Genomic DNA, 8,155 nt, shown 5'->3' with positions numbered 1-8,155 from the left:
CCCATTTCATTCCTCTGTAACCCTGCTATTAAATCATGTTTGGTATTTCTGTCAATCAATCTGAATTTTATTTTGTATTGTTTTATTGTCTGTGAAACAGTTTGTGTCTAAATATAAAGTTTATATCAAGTGTTACCTGACAGAGAGATCCTTTAGACAGCGCTCACACACACTGTCAAGAGAGAGAGAGATACAGGAAAACACACACATGCAAACTTTAGTCTCAAACAAAATCCTGGTCCTACAAAAAAAAAACAACTTGTATTTTCAAGCTTCTATTGCTTACGATCAGTTTCTCATTTCACAGCAGTTCCAATGAAGGACTTTGTTTTTCAAAATGTGTCCTGGTGGCTCAGTCTGGTAATATGCATGAAGCACAGCAATAACAATAATTAATTTGTTATTACAGCGCGTCAATCATCATATCAGAAGCTGTATAATTATGAATTAGTTGTTTGGGCTCGGAGCAGAGAGGGTTCAGCGTCTTGCTCAAGAAGCCTCAGACAGGAATGGAGACTCTGCAGCAACTGTTGCAGCAACAGAGGCTCTGCAGTTGCATCACAAAACTCTTCAGCAACTACAGCATGTCTGGATCCATCATGGAGCAACACTGGAGACATGGCTGTACACAAAACATGTATAAATCTAACATAATACAACATAATACATGATACAGTTTGTTCAATTTGATCTCAAGTTGTGAATGGGCTCCATGGGTCCTGGGATCATGACACTAGCTCCACTCACAACAGCAGTGACAAGCCGTCCTCCCACAATAAAATAACATATTGTCATATTGATAATATCCTAAATATTGTTGCGTTGTCCCTACCTGGTGATGTAATCGTTCCACGACTCTAAACAAGCTCCTGTGAACAGGCTGGTGAGGGAGAGGCGGAGAAGACATGCCTCCTCACCTGAAACACACACACACACACACATACATACACACACACACACACACACACACCAAAGGTTACCATCAGGCATGGACTGGAGGTTCAACCCACCTAACTTCAATTTACCCACTTTTTTATTTGCAGAACAGTTTACCTGCTCTACGAAGCAGTAATCCCTTAAAATACCCCTTAATTCATGCAAAATCCCTTAAAATTAGTTAAGGGAGTTATTAATGGAGGACACCCCATCAAAACCACCTTAAACAACCCTTAAAGTCTGACTGCTTACTTTCTACTTTAATGTAAAATTCAGGGAGACAGGAACTTTCCATAAATTCCATAAATCCCTTAAAAACCCATGATACTAACCTTACTTTTTTAAAGCTGTTATTGTGAATGGATAATTCATGTTTATGTAATGAGAAATTAAGGACATTTCAGGGATAACATTCAGGGGTTTGGTTTGTAGTGCTGTCTTTTTAGACTAACTCAAATCTATATGACCTACATACATGGTATAAATCATAGTAAGTGGCATAAAACTGATAGGAGAAGGTCTTTTAAGTAAATAAAGCATAAATTACTCATTTTCTGTAAGTATAATTTAATTTCTTTGTGTTGTTGTCGGGTTTATATTGTCGATTATCTACTCAGGGTCAGAGTTCATCCACCTTTATATTTTTTATCAGCAGGTGAAATATGTCCCAGACCTCTGTAATTAACATAAACTCATAACTCAGATGGTCTTCCTCCTTTTTTCTTTCTCTTTTCTATTTACTTGTGTGTATAGTGTTCTCTGAAAAAGAGGTTACTCAAAAAAATGAAACATACACATATAGTCCATCTATAATGCGTCTCACACAGGGAAGAGCTGAAAAAGACACAAAAATGCTACAAAGCAAATTTTCCACTGTGTTTGTGTGTGTGTGTGTGTGTGTGTGTGTGTATGTGTGTGTGTGTGTTACCATTAGTGGTGACGATGTTGTCACCGTACATGTTGGTCATCAGATCCGTTGGATCCTTCAGAAACACGCCAGACTTCTCTGAAACACAACACAGAACCTGGTTACATACACATAACACAAACACACACTCCCACACACACACATTTAGCATACACACACACACACACACACACAAATATGCCAAACTAAGAAGAAAATAAAGAGGTCATACACGCAGAAGGCAACAGAAAACGTTTCCAAAGCGTGTTGAGAAACGCTGCTGACATCAGAAGTTAAATAAAGATTACACACACTGGCTCAGTGCAACAGGAGGAAGTTACACTGAATTTAAAGGAATAGTTCACCCAAAAATGAAAATCCTGTCCTCATCTCCTCCCCCTCATGCCAGTTGAAACACAGGTGAAGTTTGTCCATATAACACACAGGGAGGCTGCAGCACAACTCCATAGCAGCCTTCTCCAAAACAACTGAAGTCAGTGGGGACCAGTTCTTCAGAGTTCCAAAAAGACCTACAGTATATTTACACCATCATTTAGTGCAAATCTGAACTACAGCTGATTGATTTGCAACAAATAATGGTGTATAGGTCTTTCTATTCACAGTGTGATTGTTTGTCTGTTTTTGTTTTGGAGCTCTAAAGAACAGGTCCCCATTGACTTCAGTTGTTTTGGAGAAGGCTGCTACCAAGTTGTGCTGCAGCCTCCCTGTGTGTTATATGGACTAACAAATTTCACCTGTGTTTCATTTGGCATGAGGGTGAGGAGATGATGACAGAATTTTCATTTTTGGGTGAACTATTCCTTTATTAATGACGTGCCTGGAGTCACTCTGAGCACTGAGGATCCTGCATGTCATCTGTTATCTGTCTCGTCTGAGGAACTAAGTGTTGTGCAGAGCATGACTGCAAGCTGGATTACTAACACTCAAACAAAGTTCATTAAAGGGTTGCCCTGCTGTTTTTTAGGAATGGCTGTGTAATAAATCCTCATCACAGAACCACCCCCCCTCCCACACACACACACACACACACACACACACACACACACACACACACAGTAATTCCTTCACCCCCGGGCACCGTCACGGGTCTCTCCCATGACAGACCAGACTAATCCTGGGATGAATTTCTCTCCAAACTGAGATTTCCACACAAGAAAAAAATGTATTGCTTTTGCCTGCAAGCAAAACTCACTATTGACCAAGACTTCAACCATTTAGTCAGCTGTAAGACTGTAGAGCAGTGGTTCTCAACGTGGGGTCCGGGGACCAACAGGGGTCCTTGAGGAGGCTCCAGCGGGCCCCCAGAAAATTGATGAATTGTTAAACTTCACCATTATTTCATTTACAAGAAGTGAACACAATTACAGAATGTAGAAGAATGACTGTTTTGGTCATAGTTTCACTGTTATCTCTCTACCTACAGTACAGATAGTCATGGGATTATGGACAAAATCATATCTACCTATAAAAATATTCTCAGATTTGGGTCTGAGAGACAAAATCTCATCAAATGGGGGTCAGTGGCCCTAATGTGGACTAAATTAGGGTCCTTGATATGAAAAAGGTTGAGAATCACTGTTGTATAGGATGTAAGCATGTTTTTTACTCCAGATATTGCACTATAGGAACACCAGGCAACTTTTCCCCCCACAAAATGGATTAGTAGTGGAATGGAAAACTTCAAATATACTTATTAATCAAATTACAATGGTGCATTAATTCATGATTAGTCTGTTGGCTATAACAGAAGAAAACAACAGCATGTTGCTCTGTCATTTCAACTGTTCACAACTGTAGCAAGGGAAGAAGAAAAATGGAGCGTGAACTAGTGAACCTTTCAGAAAAAGCGCTATAGTAATCCTATTGTAATTTTATTAAAAATATACAATAGAAATATCACAGCAAAGCTATGAGAGTGATGCTATAGGAGTTAGGAAATAACATAAAGTACAAAGGATCACTATAAACTCACTATTGAGTGAGTTATAGAAACACTTATAGGAATATTATAAGAGTATTATAGCAATACCATAGGACATAAACAAACATAAATTACAATAAAGTCACTATAAACTCACTATTGAGTGCAACAGACACACTGTAAGTCCCTATAGGAATATTATAGTGATACCAGAGTAGATTAAAAAATACAATAAAGTCACTATACAGTCACCACATCGTCCCTATAGGAAAATCATAGGAGTATTATAGTGAGACTATGGGACCATAAAGTACAATAAAGTCACAATAAACTCACTATAGAGCGTCATAGACACACTAAACCCCCATTCACAGTATACCATGATGTCACATGCATTTCCTACCAGTATGATGCTTTACCAAATACACAGTGGCTGCCATTTGATTATTATCACCTGTTAATTTATTACAATCACCTGCTATGTAACAGAATACTATGAATAGGTAAATAAGTATTGGAATCCTATAATGATTTTTTTTTTTTTTTTTTGGGCTATTTGCTTACATTAGGAGTTCAACAGAGGTCAATAAACCCAACAGCACGGCCATCACCTGTAGCGTGCAGAACACACACACACACACACACACACACACACACACCACTAATCCCTCAAAATAACCTAAACTTTACATTAATTTACTTTAATTAACCCCTTAATTCATGCTAAATCCCTTTAAAATTAGTTAAGGGAGTTATTAATGGAGGAGACCCCATCAAACCTCCTTAAACGCCTCTTCATTCTTACTGTCTAACATAATGGAGAAATTAAATTACTTTTCAGGGATAAAATTAAGGGTTTTGGTTTCGCACTCAAAACCTCTCTCTCTCTCTCTCTCTCTCTCTCTCTCTCTCTCACACACACACACACACACACACACACACACAACTACGAACCACACATTCCTTATATTTTATCTTTCTTAGTCCAACATATCCCACATTACAGGTCAATAAATGCAAACTTTTTACAACCACCAGCAGGGGGATCCATACTGCATTAGATAGATAGATAGATAGAGAGATAGATAGATAGATAGATAGATAGATAGATATTTCTGTTTATAAAGTATGAATAGTGTACCAGTGTGTGTGTGTGTGTGTGTGTGTGTGTGTGTGTGTGGTACCTTGTATTTTTTCCCCACTAGCTCCACTGGGTCCAGCTTGACCTCTGACCTCAGAGCTCTGCCAAACAGCACGAGCTTGGACTCTGAATCTGACACACACACACACACACACACACACACACACACACACACACACACACACACACACACACACACACACATGGATTGCATGACAACAGTGCAGCAACAGGACTGTGGTGGTCTTACTGGGCAGCTCCCAGTATGTGAACACAAACAGAAGTCTCACCTCTGCTGGTCAGGTGAGCGACGTAGGGAACCCCGTCCCGCTCTCCATAGTAAACCCCGAAGTGGGAGAAGTACTTGTTCCTGGGATACTCCAGGATGTCTCCCGGGAACATCTTGGGGTGGGAGTATTTCTACAAAGTGACCGGACAAGGAAGCAAACATGTTTCTTACTTTCTGTAACACATGAAGAGTTTCATTCAAAAATCCAGAGGTGTGACCAAGTCAACTTTTGCTCTAGTCTCAAGTCAGTCTCAAGTCTTGAGGCACCAGTCTCAAGTCAAGTCCCAAGTGTAGACTACCAAGTCAAGACCATATCATTAGTCCCAAATCTAAATGTAGATTACCAAATCAAGTCCATGTCATTAGTACCAAGTCTAAATGTAGATTACAAAGTCAAATCCATATCATTAGTCACAAGTCTAAATTTATATTACCAAATCAAGTCCATGTCATTAGTCCCAAGTCTAAATGTAGATTACCAAACCAAGTCCATGTCATTAGTCCCAAATCTAAATTTAGATTACCAAATCAAGTCCATGTCATTAGTCCCAAGTCTAAATGTAGATTACCAAACCAAGTCCAAGTCAAGTCCATGTCATTAATGTCAAGTCCCAAGTCTAAATGTAGAACACCAAGTGAGTCCAGTATCAATTTAATATCTTAAAGAAAACTAAATATCTAGGACTTTTCAATGCAATATGGTTTTTAATAGGATCAAAACTTCAGAAAATACAAGTCAGAGTCAAGTCCCAAGTCACCAGAACCCAAGTCAAGTCTCAAGCAATTCAAATTGTGACTTGAGTCCCCACCTCTGCCAAAATCCTATATATCCATTTTGAGGAAAAGATCACCTGGCTGCCCAAAGATGAAAGCATCCTCTAAAATGTTAATATTTTGTAAAGTAAAAGACTAAGGATTGCTGATTACTTCAGCAATATTCAGTAATCAGTTTTACATTAATTCCAGCAATGATTCTGTAAAAGCAGGTGTCATTTTTTTTTTTTTTTTTATCACAACAAAAGCTGGATCAATCAATCAAAGGCCACTGTGCATTATTATGGGGGTATTATTGTTTCAAAATTAAATAAATAAATAGTGTGAACATGGCACAAAAAAAATCAAATCCACAAATAAATAATATGAATGATACACAAACAAAATAAGATCCACAAATATGTTTTGTGTTTTACAAACAAAATAATTGGTTCACAAATATGTTTACGCACTCACAAATAAATCTCGCTCAAACAGTACACATAAACATAATTATCAGTCTATGCTAAATTATAGTTATATAGGCTTATAGATTAAAGGTTGAATAAAAAGTTTGATGCAAAAACGTAACACAAACATCTAAAGTGCATGCTCTTCAACTCAAAACGTCCTTGTCTTGTAAGGGAAATTTGACTTGGAGACGGTTTAAAATAAAAACACATGGAAGTAAATGAGATTAGCACTAATAAACCAATAATTTCTAATAAGAAATATTGAGATTATCTAAAAAATAATATAAAAAATTGTAAAAGAATTGCAGTTTTACTTACTTGGCCCATGGGTTCGGGTATTTACAGTAGCTGTCTTTAAATCCTGCTGAACGGAATATGCCCTCCGCACACACACACACCCCACACACCACACTACACACACACACACACACGCGGTATCACCTACTTTACATATAGGGGTGTGTTGGCATAAAAACATGATGGTTGCCCCGACAGTCACAGTAGACTGACCGCCATTATCTCTCGCTTTAAATATCCAATTTAAATATCATAAACGCATGTGTGAGGAACGATAACATATATTATCTGTGTTTTTTGTGCCTTTGCTGTGATATTATGATGGTGTGTGAGGTTGTGTGTGTGTGTGTGTGTGTGTGTGTTGGGGTGTCTCCGAGCTACACCCCGTAACATAAGGTGGTATTTAGGGGAGTTTTCGGTGGTTTTTTCATGCGATTTGTTTTATTCAAGAGCATCACTCGTGTTTTCTAACCCCCCGCTGGGCGTGTGGAGCAGGTGTTTCCTAAGAGAAGAAGAAGAAGAAGAGAAAAAGGGGAAGTAGAAAGGGGTGGAAGGGGAGGATGAGACGCACGCAGAGAGAGAGTTCGGATTCAATCAGACTTTTTTTTATTAGAGCTATGAAGGCACTGTGAACAAGGTTTAACAGACAGAGAGAGAGAGAGAGAGAGAGAGAGAGAGAGAGAGAGAGAGAGAGAGATTACGATTACCAGAAGAATGGAGGCAGTCTCAGCTCACAACCTGATAGCACACTCTTAAAAAAAGAAAAAAAAAAGAAAAAAAGGATGGTTCATTTTTTTTTTTAAAGTCTGGTCATTTGTGTCACTTTTCAGCACCTTAATAAGAACATCTGTGTGTTAAAAGTGTCTTAAAACACCAAGAAGCGCTTTCTCGTTCTTATTATTCATCACAGACATAGTGACACACATGATGAAGGTGTTGACAGTGACACATCCACTTTGAGCGTGAATGTATTGATCATCGTTAACCACATACGCTTCGGTTAACGATGATCAATACATTCACGCTCAAAATGGATAGCTTTAGGTTCAAATATTCCACCAGCAGCTCCTTTTGTTTTATCGGTAACACTTTACAATAAGGGTCATTAAGTTAAGTTACTTAATTAACAGTTAACTAATGTGTCTGGTTATCATTTACTAATGGTGTTCATGTTAACTAAGGTATTAATTTAGACATTTAATAGTCATCTTTATAAACTATTAAATAATGTACAAATTAATACCTTAGTTAACATGAACACCATTAGTAAATTACACATTAATTAAGCGTTAACTAAGCATTAATTAAACGTTAATGAAGCATATTAAGCATTAACTAACCCTTAACTTAGTGACCCTTATTGTAAAATGTTACCGTTTTATACTTTGTCACTAGTTCACTCTGGTAAACGCTTGCT

The 8,155-nt window shown here is 38.0% G+C and overlaps 1 protein-coding gene across 1 annotated transcript in view; it reads right to left on the bottom strand.

The window, feature by feature from the left end:
* Positions 1 to 7,366: 7,366 nt before the first annotated feature.
* LOC139639160 (zinc finger protein 513-like) overlaps positions 7,367 to 8,155 on the bottom strand; it is a 15,486-nt gene continuing 14,697 nt past the window's right edge. The window contains exon 7 of the mRNA XM_071513226.1: positions 7,367 to 8,155. This exon is cut by the window's right edge and continues 3,005 nt beyond it. The gene's annotated coding sequence lies outside the window, so the exon portion shown is untranslated.

Source organism: Centroberyx affinis, unplaced genomic scaffold (assembly GCF_046629955.1).
Source record: "Centroberyx affinis isolate AG114_WGS23_722 - 3 ecotype Tasmania unplaced genomic scaffold, CSIRO-AGI_Caff_v1 ptg006903l_1, whole genome shotgun sequence".
Taxonomy (NCBI): Eukaryota; Metazoa; Chordata; class Actinopteri; order Beryciformes; family Berycidae; genus Centroberyx; species Centroberyx affinis.
This window is presented reverse-complemented; position numbering and strand designations above follow the sequence as displayed.